Below are 20,398 nucleotides of genomic sequence, written 5' to 3'. Positions count from 1 at the left end.
ATATTATTCTCAGGATGGTAGACAGCTAAAATAATGCTGGGCTTTTATGAAAGTGCTCCAGATGTTTAGCACCAAAAATTTAGAGTTTGAAATTCAAATAGCACATTATACATTATTAGGTCTGTTAAGATCTGCTTCCAGAGGCTGTTAAATACTTGCTCTTTTCTTTCTATCTCCCTAGTGCACTATATTTCTTTGCCCCAAATGGAAATACTTCATTGACATTTGTAAGACATTAATGGCATTAATTCTTATTCTAAAATAAATAATGCATTCATATAGAGTGAAATAGAACTACCAATTATTACTCACTTATATGAACCAATAAAACAAGTGTGAATAGTTTTAACATAAGTGACATACAACTCTATCAAAATGCTGAGAAGCAAGCTACCATATTACTAGGTTTCTAAAAATTGTATGTAAAAGCAAAATGATTATACTATAACCAGAAATTTGGGCTCATTTATATAAGGAAACTAGATGATATCTATAATTGGACACAGCTGGACATAACTGGACAGGTCATGGGTTATAATCCAAGGGAAAAAGCTTCCTGTTGCTACTTTGAATATCTAAAGGGAGCTTGGGAGAGGACAAGAAGCACCAGACTGGTTAATAACTTTCTTCTTTGGTTAGAAAGCATTGTTGAAGAGAGGAGCATCCTCTATAAAACAACACAGTTGCTACTATTTAAAAAAAAATCCTGAGTGAGCGCTTTCCTGGTAACACAGGTCATTGCTGAGAAGGGGTCAAGGGGAATGGGGAAAACATAGCATAGCAGGAACCACTGAGGACCTTGTCTCCTCACCCAGCAGAGAAGGCTAAGAAGGTGCAGAAGAAGAGGTGAGAAAAAAGCAGAGTGGAAGGTGGAAATTCTTCTTGATATACTGTATGCATCAAAGTTTGATCACTTATGCATAAAAGTTTGATCACTGTATGCATATACTGTATGCATAAAGTTTAATCAGTTAGTCAAGATTTTCCAGACAAAAATTGCTTATTGTTTAAGTCTGCGTGTTCCCTCCACTGGGAGACCCTAGCTATCTTTTGCCTGTGGAGATCAGGGCAACCACCTGTGTGTTAGTTCCCATTCTGAAGAACAATCTAACAAAGACTAGCACCACGCATGGAGCTGCTTCATGTATTAACATGGTACATTGTATCATTAGTTTGCTTACTTGGCCTCCTTACATTTCTGTGGATATTCTAATGTCATTAATTAATGCCCAGATAGTCAAAAGATTATAAATGACATCTATTATTACACAAGTAATAGATGCTCATTCTAAAAGAGAACTTTTAATGCAGATAAGATCACCTGATATCTTAAAGACAGATTCCCAAATGAAGTCAGTGGCGGAGGGGTCCCTTAGGCTCACAGCACTATTGGAATGTCTAAGCTACACCCAGGCAGACACTCACACAGCAAATTTCAATGGACTAGCTGATTGGCAGCTTAATCAATTTAAGGTGTGCTATACTCTTTTGGAGAAGCTAATTTAAAACAATGTTTTTATGTGCATGTGATGCAAACTCAGAAAATATGTTAATATCAGACCTTTAACTCTATGCACAAATAACTTCCTACAGGTGGCATTATTGGGAATAAGAACAGATATGCACATTTCCTGATAGTGATCAGGCGATAATTTCCTCAAGGAAAAAAGTAGACCTAGGTTAACATAATATTGTTGGTGGATTCATTTCGATATTTGGCAAAACTTACACAATATTGTAAAGTTTAAAAATAAAATAAAATTTAAAACACACACACACACACACACAGGAACTGGATTGTATCTTTCTAATATATACATGTTGAAGTTCTAACCACTAGTGCTGAAAAATGTGACTGTATTTGGAAACAGAGCCTTTAAAAAAGTGATTCAGCTGAAATAAGATGGGACTTTCCTGGCAGTCCAGTGGTTAAGCCTTTGCCTTCCAATGCAGGGGATGCAGGTTTGATCCCTGGTTGGGGAACTAAGATCCCACATGCCTCATGGCCAAAAACCAAAATATAAAAAATAAGCAATACTGAAACAACTAAAGACTGTAAAAATGGTCCACAAAAAAATCTTTATAAAAAAATAAATGAAACAAGGTTATAAGGATACCTGGAGTAAAGTAAGTACTTTACTTAGAGAGTAAGGGACCAGAAAGTTTGGTCTCAGAGTACAAAATTGCAAAGGCTAACAGAGTTTTGTCAGAAGAACACATGTCATAGCAAACACTCTTTCCCAACAACACAAGAGACAACTCTACACATGGACATCATGAAATGGTCAATACTAAGATCAGATAGACTATATGTTGTATTCTTTGCAACCGAAGATGGAGAAGCTCTATGTAATTAGCAAAAACAAGACTAGAGGTGACTGTGGCTCAGATCATGAGCTCTTTACTGTAATAATCAGGCTTAAATTGGAAAATATTAGGGAAAACCACTGGGCCATTCATATATGACCTACATCAAATCCCTTATGATTACAGTGGAGGTGACAAATAGATTTAAGGAATTAGATATGATAGAATGCTTGACGAACTATGGATGGAGGTTTGTAACATTGTATGGGAGGCAGTGACCAAAATCATCCCAAAGAAAAAGAAATGCAAGAAGGCAAAGTGGCTGTCTGAAGAGGCTTTACAAATAGCTGACGAAAGTAGAGAAGCAAAACCAAGGGGAAAAGGGAATGATATACCCAACTGAATGCAGAGTTCTAGAGAATAGCAAGGAGAGATAAGAAAGGATTCTTAAATGAACAATAAAAAGAAGTAGGGGAAAATAATAGAATGGGAAAGGCTAGAGATCTTTTCAAGAAAACTGGAGGTATCAAGGGAACATTTCATGCAAAGATGGGCTCAATAAAGGACAGAAATGATATGGACCAAACAGAATCAGAAAGATTAAGAAGAGGTGGCAAGAATACACAGAAGAACTATACAAAATAGTTCTTAATGACTGAGGTAACTATGATGGTGAAGTCACTCACCTAGAGCCAGACATCCTGGAGTGTGAAGTCAAGTGGGTCTTAGGAAGCATTACCAGAAACAAAGCTAGCGGAGGTGATGGAATTTCAGTTGAGCTATTTCAAACCCTAAAAGATGTTGCTGTGAAAGTGCTGCACTCAATAGGCCAGCAAATTTAAAAAACTCAGCAGTGGCCACAGGATGGGAAAAGTCAGTTTTCATTTCAATCCCAAAGAAGGACAGTGCCAAATTTTTTTCAAACTACCAGACAATTGCGCTCAAAATCCTTCAAGCTAGGCTTCAGCAGTACGTGAACTGAGAACTTCCAGACGTACAAGCTAGGTTTAGAAAAGGCAAAGATATCAGAGATCAAATTGTCAATATTCGTTGGATCACAAAGAAAGCAAAGCAATGCCAGAAAAGCATCTACTTCTGCTTCATTGACTACGCAAATTTTGACTGTGTGCATTACAACAAAATGTGGAAAATTCTTAAAGAGATGAGAACATCAGACCATAATACTTGTCTCCTGAGAAATCTGTGTACAGGTCAAGTAGCAACAGTTAGAACTGGACACGGAACAATGGACTTGTTCAAAATTGGGAAAGGAGTAAGACAAGAGTGTATGTTGTCATCCTGTTTATTTAACTTATATGCAGGCTACATCATGGGAAATGTGGAGATGAATAAATCACAAGCTGGATTCAAGATTACCAGGAGAGATATCAATAACCTCAGATATGCAGATGATATCATTCTAACGGCAGAAAGTGAAGAACTAAGAAGCCTCTTGATGAAAGTGAAAGAAGAAATTGAAAAAGCTGGCTTAAAAGTCAACATTCTGAAAACAGAGATCATGGCATCTGGTTCCATCACTTCATGGCAAATAGAAGGGGAAAAAGAGGAAGCAGTGACAGACTTTGTTTTCTTGGGCTCCAAAACCATTGTGGATGGTGATTACAACCATGAAATTAAGATGCTTGATCCTTAGAAGGAAAGCTATGACAAACCTAAACAGTGTATTAAAAACCAGACATCACTTTGTCAACAACGATCTGTATAGTAAAAGCTGTAGTTTTTCCAGTAGTTATGTATGGATATGAGAGTTGGGCCATAAAGAAGGCTGAGCACTGAAGAACTGATGTTTTTGAATTGTGGTGCTGGAGAAGACTTTTGAGAGTCCCTTGGCCTGTAAGGATATCAAACAAGTCAATCCTAAAGGAAGTCAACCTTGACTATTCATTGAAAGTAATGATGTTGAAGCTGAAGCTCCAATATTCTGGCCACCTTTTGAGAAGAGTTAACTCATTGGAAAAGACCCTGATGCTGGGAAAGATTGAAGTCAAAAGGAGGAGAGCTGGCAGAGGCGGAGATGGTTAGATAGAATCACCAACTCAATGGACATGAATTTGAGCAAACTCTGGGATGTAGTGAAGGACATGGAAGCCTGGAGTTCTGCAGTCCATGAGGTCACAAAGAGTCAGACAGAACTTAGCAACTGAACAACAACAATAAGGTTGTAACGATGGGTCCTAATCCAATCCTACTGGTGTCCTTGGAAGAAGAAGACCTCTGGACCTACATACCTACAGAAAAAAAAGGTAATTTGAATATACAGGGAGAAGATAGCCATCTACAAGCCAAAATCAGAAACCTCAGAAGAAACCAATCCTGCCAATTCCTGGATGTTAAACTTTTAGCCTCCAGAGTTGTGAGAAATTAATGTCTATTGTTTAAACCACCCAGTCTGTGATATTTAGTTGTGCCCTCTCAGACTAAGGCACATGCTAGCACCCCAGTGGCTGGAGTGTATGAAGCCATATATGCCTTATGTTCAGATGACTCAGAAGCTTTCCTAGGTCAAGTCAGTTCTCTCTGAGGTGCTGTATTGGTGTTTGAGTTTTCCATGCCAAAAGTACAAAGAAATATGGGACTGAGCCTTACATAATGACTTTGAATTGTCTGCTGATCTCAGGGAGTTGTGCCACCTGAATTCTAGGATTACAGCCAGGTTTCTGCCTGTAGGCAGATGCTATCTGTTATAGCTCTGCATGGCTATGGTTCAGCCCTTGTTAATAGGTTTATTACTTTTGCCTCTCTGTTGATGACAGGGAAACAATTAAAAAGAGAATATCATTATGTTCTGCGAAAGGATTCATAGGGATCTGCGTATGCTTGACCCCCATGGTGGTAGACTGTGAAACAGGCTTACTAGAAACCTTATGCTACTGATTCAAACCAAAGTCCCAGTACTACCAAGGAGCTTCTGATCAGGAATAAGATGTTACTCGATAAATTTAGCATTAAGTGAAGTGAAGTGAAATTCACTCAGTTGTGTCTGACTCTTTGCGACCCCATGGACTATACAGTCCATGGACATTTGGCATAGCAAATGTGTTTGTAAACTCGTTTCAACTCTGAAAGTTGGAGGAGAAGATATGACAAACTATTGTAAGTAAAATTCACTAAGTACCCTGGGAAGGCACCTAGGAGCATCCCTGATCTTGCCAAGGGATGCTTTCATAGGAACCTTTGTGTGTGTGCTTAGTCGCTCAGTTGTGTCTGACTCTTTGCAACCTTGTGGATTGTAGCCTGCCTGGCTCCTCTGTCCATGGGATTCTCCAGGCAAGAATACTGGATTGGGTTGCCATGTTATCCTCCAAGGGATCTTCTTTACCCAGGGATCAAACCTGTGTCTCCTGCATTGCAGAAAGATTCTTTACCTGCTGAGCCATCAAGGAAGCCCATAGGAACTTGAAGCAGGGTCAAAGGGACACAGTGTCAGGCAGATTCCATCCAGCTAAGGAAGCCTTATCTCTCATGGCAGGAGGATTGAGGAGAGATGATAGGAATTCATAAATCAGGGTTTGTGGATCTTCTAGGCTACTGGTGGCACAGGCTTCCTGGTTTGTTTCCAGGATACATGGAACTTCAGTAGTTAGCAAATAAAACGGAAAAACAGAAAAGGGTGTCAGGGAGCTGATCCAGTTGGAAGCCACTAGAAGTGGTACTAGTCAAGCCAGGATACATAACTGCACATTTTATGCTTGGCCTGTCATAACATTCTACACTCACAGGGAAAATAATAGCAATTCATAGCACAGGCAACTCAAGGAAACCTTGTGCAAAGAAATCATAAATTAATATAAACCTTTTGTGCGGCTAAAGAAAATGGTTACTGCTACTCAGGGTTAGAGATAATAGCAGTAGCAAAGCCACAAAAACAAACAGAGAAAAGCATTAAATAAGTGTCGTGTGTGGGTGCCTAGCTACTCAGCTGTGTCCTACTCTTTGTGACCCTTTGGACTGTAGCCTTTCAGGTTCCTCAGTCCATGGGATTCTCCAGGCAAGAATACTGGAGTAGAGTGCCATGCCCTTCTCCAGGGGATCTTCCTGACCCGGGAATGGAACCCAGGTCTCCTGTGTCTCCTACATAAATAACTGCCATCAACCTATTACCTGAGCATGGTTTGAATACACATCACGCTTGTAGAAATATTCGGGAATGACATAGATTTTTTTTTTCCCTGCACACTGTCCCTGAAAGGAGCAGTAACTATGGCCTTTCACCTTGTGAGGGTACTATTATCACCCAGGCCCCATAAACTAAAGTATAATTAGAGATCCACAGGCCAGAGAGTCTAGAATGTAATAAAAGTTAAGGCTACCATTCCAGTTAATGTTGCCTCTGAAGGAATTCATTATTTATGGCCCATTTAGGGCAAAGTAATCATAACCACATTAATAATTTTCTTCTTATAGCTCATTGGGCAGTATTCTTCTATAGGTTAATACATTTAAAGGACAGTGTGCTAATTTTTTAGTATCAAAGATAAAGCTAATAGCTGGTTATTTTCCTCTAACAGAATTGACCTTTGAACACAGAAAATATCTCCAGGTATTTTTCAAACTGAATCATTTTTCATTACTACCTCTCTGAACCTTGGGCCAACTGGGGAGAAAGTTGAGTTTCCTAGTCCTGTGAGCATAAAGTTTGTATTTCTCAAGTCTCCAGCAATATGGTACATGTTAGTCATACCTAAATATGAAATTGTTTCACATCACCCAATCAGAGGAGGAAGTACAGTTATGTGAGTTGATTAAAGCATAGATAAAAACAAAAATTTGAACTAAAGTATGCATCCATTATATCAGGGCACATCATATGATATGGTTAGCTAGTCATAGGCCTTATCATGTAAGGTATACTTTACAGGTTACACTTTCAGCATAATTTCCTAAATGTCTCAAGTTCTATCATCAAAACCCAATGACAATGACATTACCATAAAATGGTAAGGTAAAGGCCTTTGAAAATGAGCTTCTGCAAAACAAAAAATTTTTTGAATATAAATATTGTTTATTTCAGAACTCTGAAAATCAACCAAAGATTTGCAGCAATCCATGCAAAATTTATTCAAGAAAATCAGTTGACTCTCAGTTAAGCACAGCTTTTGGGGCATTTTAACTTGTCCCATTCCCATTCCTTGCTCTCCAGCTCTGTGGCAGCCTTGAAAAGTAGCAATCCCAATGCAGCCTGGTAGCCATTGGAGGGAGCAGAACAGGACTGCATTACTTTCAAAGCCTCATTACCAAAGAACTGTCATTATTTAATTTGCTGATAGTTCCCTAGAAGATCCCGCTTACAAGATTGCCTGTATTGACCTAATTTGGAGCTCACTCAGAGCAAAAAATTCTTCACCTAGGGGATGTTTGTCAAAAGCAATTACAGGCAAGTGTCTTTACTTCATACCCCTTGGCATAACATAGGATAATGGCTGATGCAGACAACAGACCAATCAAAAAGATTAAAAGGAAAGCTGAGAAATGAGATGTCCATAATATTTCTGAAAAGTTGTGCCATATTCTGAGAACCTAGGAGACCATACACAGGTGTACTTGCCCAGGCAAGACTTGGGAGAACCTAAGCTGTCATATCTAGCTAACTTTGAAGCTCTACATAAGCATGCAATGAAGGAAAATGCAGAAGAGTTAACTGCTTTATGGTGTGCTGAAAACAGGCCTGGACATAAACACAAAGCCACTCAGCAAAGACTGGGAAATTTGTTGGTTCCTGACATTTAAGGAAATATCTGTTCAAACATTAGTCAAGCCAAAGTAAAGTTAACAGAGTAGAGATATCGGTGATCACATACAAGAAAAAATACTGAATTTACAGAGTTAATTCAGAAGTCCCTACTGATAAAAAAAAAAAAAAAAGATAGCAATAACAGCAGACTCTGGAAAGGGGAGAATTTGGTTTCTAGAGTTACCACACTGTATTATTTTTAAATTTCCAGTTAACCACAACAACAACAAGAAAAATAGAGACATGCAGATAAACGGAAACATGTTATCCATATATAGGGGGGAAAAATCAATAAATAGATATGACTCTTAAGGATGCCCAGACATTGGGATATCAAACAGAGAATATCATTAAATATTATTAAAACACAAAAATTACATATAGACATACATATATACATATGTAATTTTTGTGTCTTAATAATATTTAATATATATATGTATGAATATATTTTTGAGTATATATATATAATGTAAAATTTTTAATTTCAAAGTATGATAGCTGAAGTAAAAACATTCACTAGAGGGGCCCAAGAGCATGTTGGGTAAAAGAAAGAATTGAGGAACTCGAATGTAGCCCATTTGAGATTATCCTGTCTGAGGAATCGAAACAAAATATGAAGGAAATTTGCCAGAATCTCAGATATGTGTAAGAGCATATTTTCAGTTTTCAGTTACATAATGGGATTCCCAGAAGGAGAGAAAGGAGGGAAAGGGGCAGAGCCTTTTGAAAGGATATTATGCCTCAGTAATTTGAGTATAAAAATTATACAAATTGTATACTTTAATCACAGTGTATTCCAAATCCTGAAAGATGATGCTGTGAAAGTGCTGCACTCAATATGCCAGCCAATTTGGGAAACTCAGCAGTGGCCACAGGACTGGAAAACCTCAGTTTTCATTCCAATCCCAAAGAAAGGCAATGCCAAAGAACGCTCAAACTACCACACAATTGCACTCATCTCACACACTAGTAAAGTAATGCTCAAAATTCTCCAAGCCAAGCTTCAGCAATATGTGAACTGTGAACTCCCTGATGTTCAAGCTGGTTTTAGAAAACGCAGAGGAACCAGAGATCAAAGTGCCAACATCCTCTGGATCATGGAAAAAGCAAGAGAGTTCCAGAAAAACACCTATTTCTGCTTTATTGACTATGCCAAAGCCTTTGACTGTGTGGATCACAAGAAAGTGTGGAAAATTCTGAAAGAGATGGGAATACCAGACCACCTGACCTGCGTCTTGAGAAACCTATATGCAGGTCAGGAAGCAACAGTTAGAACTGGACATGGAACAACAGACTGGTTCCAAATAGGAAAAGGAGTACGTCAAGGCTGTATATTGTCACCCTGCTTATTTAACTTATATGCAGAGTACATCATGAGAAACGCTGGACTGGAAGAAACACAAGTTGGAATCAAGATTACCCGGAGAAATGTCAATAACCTCAGATATGCAGATGACACCACCCTTATGGCAGAAAGTGAAGAGGAACTAAAAAGCCTCTTGATGAAGGTGAAAGTGGAGAGTGAAGAAGTTGGCTTAAAGCTCAACATTCAGAAAACGAAAATCATGGCATCCGGTCCCATCACTTCATGGGAAATAAATTGGAAAACAGTGGAAACAGTGTCAGACTTTATTTTTCTGGGCTCCAAAATCACTACAGATGGTGACTGCAGCCATGAAATTAAAAGGTGTTTACTCCTTGGAAGGAAAGTTATGACCAACCTAGATAGCACATTGAAAAGCAGAGACATTGCTTTGCCAACAAAGGTCCGTCTAGTCAAGGCTGTGGTTTTTCCTGTGATCATGTATGGATGTGAGAGTTGGACTATGAAGAAAGCTGAGCACCAAAGAATTGATGCTTTTGAACTGTGGTGTTGGAGAAGACTCTTGAGAGTCCCTTGGACTGCAAGGAGATCCAACCAGTCCATTCTGAAGGAGATCAGCCCTGGGATTTCTTTGGAAGGAATGATGCTAAAGCTGAAACTCCAGTACTTTGGCCACCTCATGCGAAGAGTTGACTCATTGGAAAAGACTCTGATGCTGGGAGGGATTGGGGGCAGGAGGAGAAGGGGACCACAGAGGATGAGATGGCTGGATGGCATCACTGACTTGATGGATGTGAGTCTGAGTGAATTCTGGGAGTTGGTGATGGACAGGGAGGCCTGGTGTGCTGCGATTCATGGGGTCACAAAGAGTTGTATACGAGTGAGCAACTGATCTGATCTGATATGATCTGAACAAAGTTAGAAATCAATAATAGAAAAAAAGTTGAGAACTTACAATATTTAATGTAAATTAAATATATCCTTCTAAATAGCCAATGAATCAAAGAAAAAAAAATTGAAAATATCTTGAGATTAATGAAAATGAAAACAGAGGCAAAGCTTATTCTAAAACTACACAAAACTTATGAGATGGAGTGAAACAGGATTTAGAAGGAAATTAACATCTGTAAATGCATATATCAAAACATTAAGTTCCTCAAGAAAAGAAGTTGAATTTCCACCTTAAAAAGATTGAAACAGAAAAGCAAAGAAATTCCAAACCAAGCAGAAAGAAGGAAACAATAAAAATAGAACAGAAATAAATGAAATAGGAAATTAAAAAATAGAGAAAAAAATGTCTTTTTCTTTAATTTTAATTTTATATTGAAGTATATTTGATTAATAATGTTTTGTTAGTTTCAGATGTCAACAAATTAATTCAGTTATATATATGCATGTATCTATTCATTTTCAAATTATTTTCCAATTTCGGTTATTACAAAGTATGAATCAGAGTTCCTTGAGTTAGGCAGAGGTCTATATTGGTTATCTCTTTTAAATATAGCAGTGTGTACATGTTAGTCCCTTAGACAAAGACAGATATCAATGATATCACTTATATGTGCTCTCTCAAAGAAATGATACAAATGAACTTATTTACAAAATAGAAACAGACTCACAAATTTAGAGAAATTTTTGTTTTAAAGGAAAGTGTCCCGTTGAAAGAATGAATGGTGGATAAACTTTAGTTAGACTAACTAAAAAAGGAAAAAGTGAAGAGATACCAATTATTATGATGAGAAATGAAAGAGGGAGATTATAACCAACCTTAAAGGGAAAAAAATGAATTATAAAGAAATAGTAGTTAACCTGGATATAATAAGTAAATTCCTGGAGAGACACAAACTACCAAAATTGATTCAAGAAGACATGAAAAATCCAAGTAGCTATAACAAGTATTCTACTGGGCAGCAAACAAAGACTTCCAACAATGAAGAGGTCAGGACTGAATACATTCTCTGGAATTCTACAAATGTTTAAAAAAGAATTATACCAATTGGTCTTAAAATATTCCAAAAAGAAAAAAAAAAAAAAGAAGAGCAGGGAACTTGTCATAATTTATTCTAGGAGGCTGATTTTGTCTTAATACCAAAACCAGAAAATACCTTATTTTTACTTATAATAGCATTGAGCATTGAATCTCTGGCCTACCTCATATAAGAATTAACTCAAAATTGATTGAAGACATAAATGTAGGGGGTAAAACAATAAAATTATTAGAAGGGAAAATAAGTATAAATATTTGTGAGTTTAAATTAGGCAATGATTTCTTAAACATGACATCAAAGCACAGGCAATCAAGAATAAAATATAAATTGGATATTTTCAAATTAAAAAAAAAGTGTGCTTCACAGGACACTCTCAAGAAAGTGGAAAGATGACACACAGAGAAAGAGAATATATTTGCAAATCATGTATCTGATAAGGGTCTAATATTCAGAATATAAAAAAATCTCATAACTCAGTGTTAAAGAGAAAACTAGATTACAAATAGACAAAGATTTGATCAGAAATTTTCCCAAAGATTTTATACAATGGCCATGAGCAGATGCTCAACATTATTAGTCACTAGGTAAATTAAAATAAAAACCAAAATGAGGTATTTTATAGCTGCTACAATAGCTATAATCAGAAATGGAAAATAGCAAGTGTTGAGGAGGATATGGACAAGTTGGTCCTGAGAAACTGATGGTAGGAATGTAAGTTATTGTAGCAACTTTGAAAAGCAGTTTGGCAATTCCTCAAAGGTTAACAACAAAATAACCATGTGACTTAGCAATTTCACACTCAAATATGAATCCAAGATAAATAAACATATATTTGCACAAAAAACTTGTATACGATGTTAGAGCGATATTATTCATAATAACCAAATATGGAAACTACCCAAAAAGGATAAATGGATAAATGATATATGCTATATCTATATAATGGAATATTACTCATTCATAAAAAGGAGTGAAGTATTGATATGCTACAACATGGGTGAACCCTGAAAATACACTGCTAAAATAAAGAAACCAGACATAAAGGCCACATATTGTATGTTGTCATTTATATTGAATGTCCAGAACAGGAAAATCCATAGAGACAGAAAGTAGTTTACTGGTGTCCAGGGGCCAGAGGAAGGCAGAAATGGAGAGTGACAGATAATAGGTATAAGGTTTCTTTTTGAGGGTAATGGAAAATACTCTGGGTAGTGGTGATGATTGCACAACTTTTGGACTGTACAATAGACCTCTGAATGGTTTAAAGGGTGAATTTTATGATAGGCTAATTAAATTTCAATTAAAATATCTACACACAATGTTTTAAAAGGCCAAAGCAAAAAAATCATGGGAACTTTTTCCCATTATTTCCAAAAATAATTTTTAAAAGGTATAGCTATTAACCCAATGAATGAATTGCATGGTATATGAATTATATCTTCATAAAGCTGTTTTTTAAAAGTATAAATACGTGAAAGTAAAGAAAACAGAAACAATGTGGATGGACAAGGTTTGTGAACAAATTTTTGAAGATTAGACAGCTGGCAAAAGAAGGCAACTAAGTTAACTGTAAAAAAAAAAAGCTGAAATCTAAGGGCTTGCAGAAGGCAACGTAAAGAGAAGCAAACTAATCCATACTATGAATCTAGGAAATGATCAGGAATAGGGACATCTAGTTACCCTAGAAGGGATAGGGGAACTGTGGCACTGAAAATAAGATAATTGATTAGACTTCTGTATAAAGGACCAGCCAAAGTTTCAAATTCCTTTTTACACCCTAGCAGAGACCATCTTTAATCCTTTGGAGAAATTGAACTGAAAGTCTCCAGAGATAACACACGCAGAGAGTGTGCATGAAGGGCTGCATGAAAAACAGGGAGATACCCAGAAATTCTATGCAATATTGGTGACAGCATGTTCCCCAGCCCTTGATTAGCTCCCAGACTAAAGGGACACTTGCTAACTGTCTTCAGGCAAAAGATTAGAGAGCTTTCCCCTGGAATAACTTCTGGTAAAAGAAAGAATACTTACTGTTTGTTACTTATATTTAGGTATCCCACTGTGAGGGTTAATTTTATGTGTCAATTGTGCTGGGCCATAGCTAGTCAAACATTTTTCATTATTCAGATATGTCTGTGAGGATGTTGTAGATGAAACTAACATTTTATTTGGTGGACTAATTTAAAAGCAGATTTTCCACCATAATGTGGATAGGCCTTATACAATGAGTTAAAGGCTTGAATAGAACAAAAGACTGACCTTCCCATGGGCAAGAGGAAGCTGCCAGCAAAGGCCTTTAGACTTAACTACAGCACTGCTCTTCTCTGGGTGTCCAGCCTCCCAGGCCATCCTGCAGATTTCGGATTTGCTAGCCTTCATAATATCTTGAGCCAATTCCTTAAAATAAATCTATCTCTGTCTCTCTGTTTCTAATTATATATAATGTGTGTGTGTGTGTGTGTGTGTGTGTGTGTGTGTGTATGCACGTGTGTGTGCTTAGTTGCTCAGCTGTGTCCGACTCTTTGCGACCCCATGGACTATAGCCTGCCACATTCCTCTGTCCATGGGATTCTCCAGGCAAGAATACTAGAGTGGGTTGCCATGCTCTCCTCCAGGAGAGCTTCCCAAACCAGGGATCAAACCCAGTTCCCCCGCATTGCAGGTGGATTCTTTACCATCTGAGCCACTGGGGAAGCCCTATATATATATAATATACTGATATATTAATATACTGATATGCTAGTATACTGATAATAATATGATCAAAAATGTATATGTGTTTTATATATATATATGTAATATCTTTACCAATGGCTCAATGGTAAAGAATCCACTTGCAGTTCAGGAGCCACAGGAGATGCAGGTTTGGTCCCTGGGTTAGGAAGATCCCCTGGAGGAGGAAATGGCAATGCTATATATTATATATATATATATATATATATATATATATATATATATACACACACATACACACACACACACACACATATGCTAATTCTCTCTAGAGTAATCTGACAATACTTCTCTGAAGAAAAGCCCAGATCATCATACTATCTATTATGATGAGGATATGTTAGCCATATGTTGCTTTGTTTCATTGTTTTTTTAAACTGAGTAGCTACATAATTGTTCATATTATCCTCTATACCTCTAGGTATACTAGAATTATTTTTTTAATTTTGAAAAATGGGTAAGTAGACGATGAAGAAATTGATATTTGATGGATTAATGTAAATGTATGGCAAAACCAATACAATATTGTAAAGTAATTAGCCTCTAATTAAAATAAATAAATTTATATTAAAAAAAAAGAAATTGATATTTGTATCAAACCAATCTGAAAAGTAATGAGATGGAAGGACAGAGTGGGATGAGATTGAAGTAGATTGAAAGGGAAAAATGAGCTAATGAAATAATATGAAGTTCAGTGAAAAGGCAGGTGAACATTTCAGACCAAGAAGAACACAATGTGGGAATCAATAGGAAATGGCTCCAAGGTCTCAAGTGTTGGAGTGAGACTTAGGAAGATGCAAACTAATTTCCCCTCAACAATGCCTTTGGTGACAGAAGAATCAGGGACCTGAGTTCTTCTCATGGCTCTGGCCTTCTGTAGGGAGGTTAGTGGGCTTACCTGATAGCTCAGCAGGTAAAGAATCCACCTGCAATGCAGGACACAGAAGAGAAAAAGAGAAGTGGGTTCAATCCTTGGGTCAGGAAGATCCCCTGGGGGAGGAAATGGCAACCCACTCCAGCAATCTTGCCTGAAAAATCCCATGGACAGAGGAGCCTGGTGGGCTACAGTCCAAAGGGTCACAAAGAATTAGACATGACTGAGAGACTAAGCACGCGTGCAGGGAGGTTAGCATGAGTCAGTGTCTGCCCCACGACAATTTCTTCATCTGTAAAAGACTAGAACTGCATACATTTCAGTCACATTTTCATCAAAAGCTTTGGTGAAAGCTTTTACTTCTATAGTGCATAGGATTACTCTTGTTTTCTAGTTGTAATATTTTATTCTTAAAAATAAAATAGAAAAAGTCTCCCCCTACCCAAGCTACGATGGCATTTTACCTTTCATGTATCTTGGATCAACATTTTTGGACCTTTTTTTTTTTCTTTAATATTCTGGTCTCTCTTAATTTTCAAACATTTCCTTTAATTCTTAGTTTTATCACACTAAACACAATCCATTTTCCTATTCTTTTGCTAAATGTTATTTTCCAGTGAATTTCATTCATTAATAAGAGAATTTCCAGGAATGTCTGAGAAAAAAAAATGTAAGAAACAGAGTCAAAATATGATTATACTAATTATCACTGCTGAAATTTACTCAGATTCTCTAATCCGTAGCTAAAAAAGAACCATAAACACTTGTTATATTTACATAAGGTGTTTCCCATTTCAAAGGTAAAATAAGAATCAGGAAAATAAAAGTCCTAATAATTTATTTGATTCAAAAGTAAAGCAAAATCACTTAAACATCAAATAACTTAAATAACATTAGAAGAAATGTCTTTTACAACTGAAGTATTGTTCAGGACTAGACCATTTTACTTGGGAAAGCCAACTTAGGTAATGTAGTAGAGAATCTTGACAGAATTTTCCCCAAAGTTTCATTTTAATAATTGCTTTACATTAAATATTTACCAAGTCAACTGTATTGTTCCAGTAATGCTCTTTTACTAGAATATATATATATATATGTGTGTGTCTGTGTGTGTGTGTGTGTGTACATATAATTATGTATGTGTATGGGTGTGTGTATGTGTGTAATATACAAAAGTATTTAAATATATGTATGCCAGCCTGCTAGAATGCTTCAGTCGTGTCCAACTCTTTGCAACCCTAGGGACTGTAGCCTACCAGGCTCCTCTATCCATGTGATTCTCCAGGAAAGAATATTGGAATGGGTTGCCATGCCCTGCTCCAGGGGATCCTCCTGACCCTGGGATTGAACCCATGTCTCCCTCAATGTAGGCAGATGCTTTACTGCTAAGCCACCAGGGAAGCCCCATATTTAATATTTAATTTAGCTATGTTAAATGTCAGTATATTTATCTAGTAAGCTTTTTGTAGAGTTCTGCTTAGAGTTTTCACATCTCCAGTGTTAGGCACTTTGGAAATCAAGAGCAAAGAAGTGAAAAAAGAGGAAATATAAACTAATAGGATGAAAGGATGAATGAAGCCTTTGAATAGAGGCTAAACCCCAATGAAATAAATAAAAATAAGTAAAAGTAAAAAGTCCAAAATTCTGTATAAACATGTTATTTTTACATTCCTTTGTTTTGGTAATCATGAGAAAAAGATATGAGTTTAATATATCAAATCCTTCAGATTGTATCATCGCAGTGCAATGCCTTCCAACTTAGCTCCATGTCTCTTTAAACATCTGTCCATTAGTAACAGTAAGCACCTCACTGAAAAAACTGAACTATTAGGTAAATGAATTAAAGAGAAACATAACTGTAAGTTGGATGTAAAATGAGAAAAGTAGTAAATTGTTAAACAAATAAAAATAAAAATACTCTCCATTGCTGAATATCACATCAACTCAGCCTTCAGGAATACTGACCATCAAACAACTCTTGGAAAAACAGACAGTGTGTTCATTCAGGACACTCAGAGAACTTATAGAGTTGGGAGCCAGTTAGGTGGCCTAATACCAATCTTAGTTATATTCTAGCATGTCTGATCTTTTAGATGAAACAAAAGACCAGGAATCTCAGGGCAGTGACAATCCTTAGGAGGATTGTAACAAAGGTTATTTGTTTCAGAACAGAACCTACCCATAGCCTGGTAATACAAGGGAGAGAATCAGCCAAGTTAACTACAGCTGCTCTTGTCCAGTACAGCAGCCGCTAGCTATAGGTGAATTTGAATGTTTTAAAAATAAATAAAATAAAGATGCAGTTCCTCAGTAGCTCTTGCCACATGTAAGTACTCAGTGGCTGATGTACTATACAACACAGATATGGGACATTCACACCATCTCCATGAATAAACAGCATTGGCATCACTCAGAAGTTTTCAGAAATGCAGGAACCTGGGTCCTAGTACATCTTCATGTGATTTGTGTGCACAGTCAAAATTCCAAGGAGCTCATTCCAGGGGTCTAGTCATTAAAACATAAATGGAATACAAGTCAGAAAGCTGAGACAGAATAGCTCAGTAGATGACTGTTCAAGAACTATCTCGATTCATCCAAATAGCCTTGGTTGTGTAATCTCTTTTTGTGGAGATAAGATGACTAAAATTATATTCTAGTTAAGATTGGGTAGATAACAAATATACTGGCAAATGAATATCAATAACAAATTCCAATAGTACTTACTATGTGTCTGACACTTTGCTGGGTATATTAGGTATTTTCTAAATTATTCCACATAAGTGATCTTTAAATGTTTTGAGTGATGATATAATTTAGCCTCAACAAGTATAAAAATCATGCTCAGGGTCACACAGCTAATAAATAAAAGCCAAATTTGAAGAAAATGAGAATAAAGGATTTTTTCCGTTAATCAACAGAAAATTAAGAAATATGTGCTGCTTTTTTATTTCAAGACTTAGAACTTTTAACCATAATTACTACTGTGGCAGCAATTATCAATAAATAAATCTTATCTGAGATTCAACTAAGAGAATATGACTAAGAAAGATTTTTGCCCAGACTCAGCAGTGGTGAAAAGAAATATTTATAATTTCCTTAAAAGCTTTTAGTCTTTTGGAGAGGCTGTAATCTACATTAGCAGAGGTTGTACCCTTGACGTGACATTAAGTTTTATCCTCTATGCATTTGGAAACCTGAACTTCAGTTTCTTTCTGCCTCACTTAGTTGAAGGACAATTTTCTGCATGCAATATTAACTGTTAACTCCTACTGTTGCTTCCCCAGAATCAGACAGCTCTATGATCTCTCGTTAGCTATGAGAACAAGCTGCAAATTTCTTAGTAAAGCAGGCAAAATTGAATGTTCTACTGATAAGCATAGAATTCCATAGTGCATCGAAGCTATCATATCAAGGCAACAGTTAAGAAAACATGATTTGAACAGTTTTTATACTGACCAGCACAAGCAGCTGCTTGTTCACTAGATTTATTGCCACAGGCTGCCCATACACAAGTTAAAGTATATGAATTCTTTAAATCATATCCAAAATTGCAAAAGCAGCAGAAAACACTGGTATTTAACAAGTGAATTTTTCATTTTAAGCAGACAATGCAAGCAATTCTTTCCTTAGAGTAGATTTTAAAGAAAAATAGTAGCCTATAGAGTGAAAAGAAAATTCAATGAAGATTAGCCAAAAGCAACTATTCTCCAATAAAATTAATAAAAATGAAAGAAAAAATGTTAGTCAAAGGAATTCTCATTAAGTATATAGACTAGTTCCATGTATAGTCCTTTGATATCAACTATTTATTACTTATTTACCAGTTTGCCCTATCTTAAAAATTTTAACACATTTCCTACATTCTAAGTTGGCTTATGTATTTAAACAGGCTGCAAATATCTATTTAATATTTAAATACAAATGGATGATTTGTATCAAAAAATGATTTGATAAAAGAGCACATATACTTTCACATTTTGTTCAGTTCAGTCACTCAGTCATGTCTGACTCTTTGTGGCCCCAGGGAGTGCAGTACACCAGGCTTCCTTGTCCATCACCAACTCCCAGAGCTTGCTCAAACTCACATCCGTCGAGTCAGTTATGCCATCCAATCATCTCATCCTCTGTCATGCCCTTCTCCTCCTGCCTTCAATCTTTCCCAGCTTCAGGGTCCTTTCCAAGGAGTCAGTTATTTGCATCAGCTGGCCAAACTATTGGAGTTTCAGCCTCAGCATCAGTCCTTCCAATGAATGTTCACGACTGATTTCCTTTAGGATTGACTGGTTTGGTTTCCTTGCAGTCCCAGGGACTCTCAAGAGTCTTCTCCAACACCACAGTTCAAAAGCATCAATTCTTCAACACTCAGCTTTCTTTACAGTCCAACTCTCACATCCATACATTACTACTAGAAAAATCATAGCTTTGACTAGATGGACCTTTGTCAGCAAAGTAATGTCTCTGCTTTTTAATGTCCTGTCTAGGTTGGTCACAACTTTTCTTCCAAGGAGCAAGCATCTTTAAATTTCATGGCTGCAGTCACCATCTACAGTGATTTTGGAACCCAAGAAAAAAAAGTGTCACTGTTTCCATTGTTTCCCCATCTATTTGCCACGAAGTGATGGGACCAAATGCCATGATCTTAGTCTTTTGAATGTTGAGTTTTAAGCCAAAATTTTCACTCTCTTTCAGTTCATCAAGAGGCTCTTTAGTCCTTCTTTGCTTTCTGCCATAAGGGTGGTGTCATCTGTGTATCTGAAGTTACTGATATTTCTCCTGGCAATCTTGATTCCAGCTTCAGTTCAGTTCAGGTGCTCAGTCGTGTCTTACTCTTTGCAACCCCATGGACTTTAGCACACCAGGCTTCCTTGTCCTTCACCAATTCCTGGAGCTTTCTCAAACTCATGTCCATTGAGTCAGGGATGCCATCCAACCATCTCATCCTCTGTCATCCCCTTCTCCTCCTGCCTTCAATCTTTCCCAGCATCAGGGTATTTTCCAAGGAGTCAGTTCTTCACATCAGGTGGCCAATGTGTTGGATTTTCAGCTTCAGCTTCAGTCCTTCCAATGAACATTCAGAACTGATTTCCTTTAGGATTGACTGGTTTTATTTCTTTGCAGTCCAAGGGACTCTCAAGAGTCTTCTCCAACACCACAGTTCAAAAGCCTCAATTCTTCGTCACTCAGCTTTCTTTCTTTATAGTTCAACTCTCACATCCATACATGACTACTGGGAAAAGGAAAAACCATAGCTTTGACTAGACCGACCTTTGTTGGCAAAGTAATACCTCTGCTTTTTAATATGCTGTCTAGGTTGATTACAGCTTTTCTTCCAAGGAACAAGCATCTTTGAATTTCATGGCTGCAGTCACCATCTGCAGAGATTTTGGAACCCAAGAAAAAAAAGTGTCACTATTTCC

General features: G+C 37.0%; 1 long non-coding RNA gene across 1 annotated transcript in view; it reads left to right on the top strand.

Moving 5' to 3' along the window:
- Positions 1-4,474: 4,474 nt before the first annotated feature.
- Positions 4,475-20,398, top strand: part of LOC132344163 (uncharacterized) — a 46,004-nt gene continuing 30,080 nt past the window's right edge. Inside the window, exon 1 of the long non-coding RNA XR_009493298.1 lies at positions 4,475-4,571. This is a non-coding gene — a long non-coding RNA (uncharacterized lncRNA). The remainder of the gene's footprint in view (positions 4,572-20,398) is intronic.

This window comes from Bos taurus, chromosome 28 (assembly GCF_002263795.3).
Source record: "Bos taurus isolate L1 Dominette 01449 registration number 42190680 breed Hereford chromosome 28, ARS-UCD2.0, whole genome shotgun sequence".
Lineage (NCBI taxonomy): Eukaryota > Metazoa > Chordata > Mammalia > Artiodactyla > Bovidae > Bos > Bos taurus.
The sequence above is the reverse complement of the archived record's forward strand: the minus strand, read 5'-3'. Positions and strand labels throughout refer to the sequence as shown.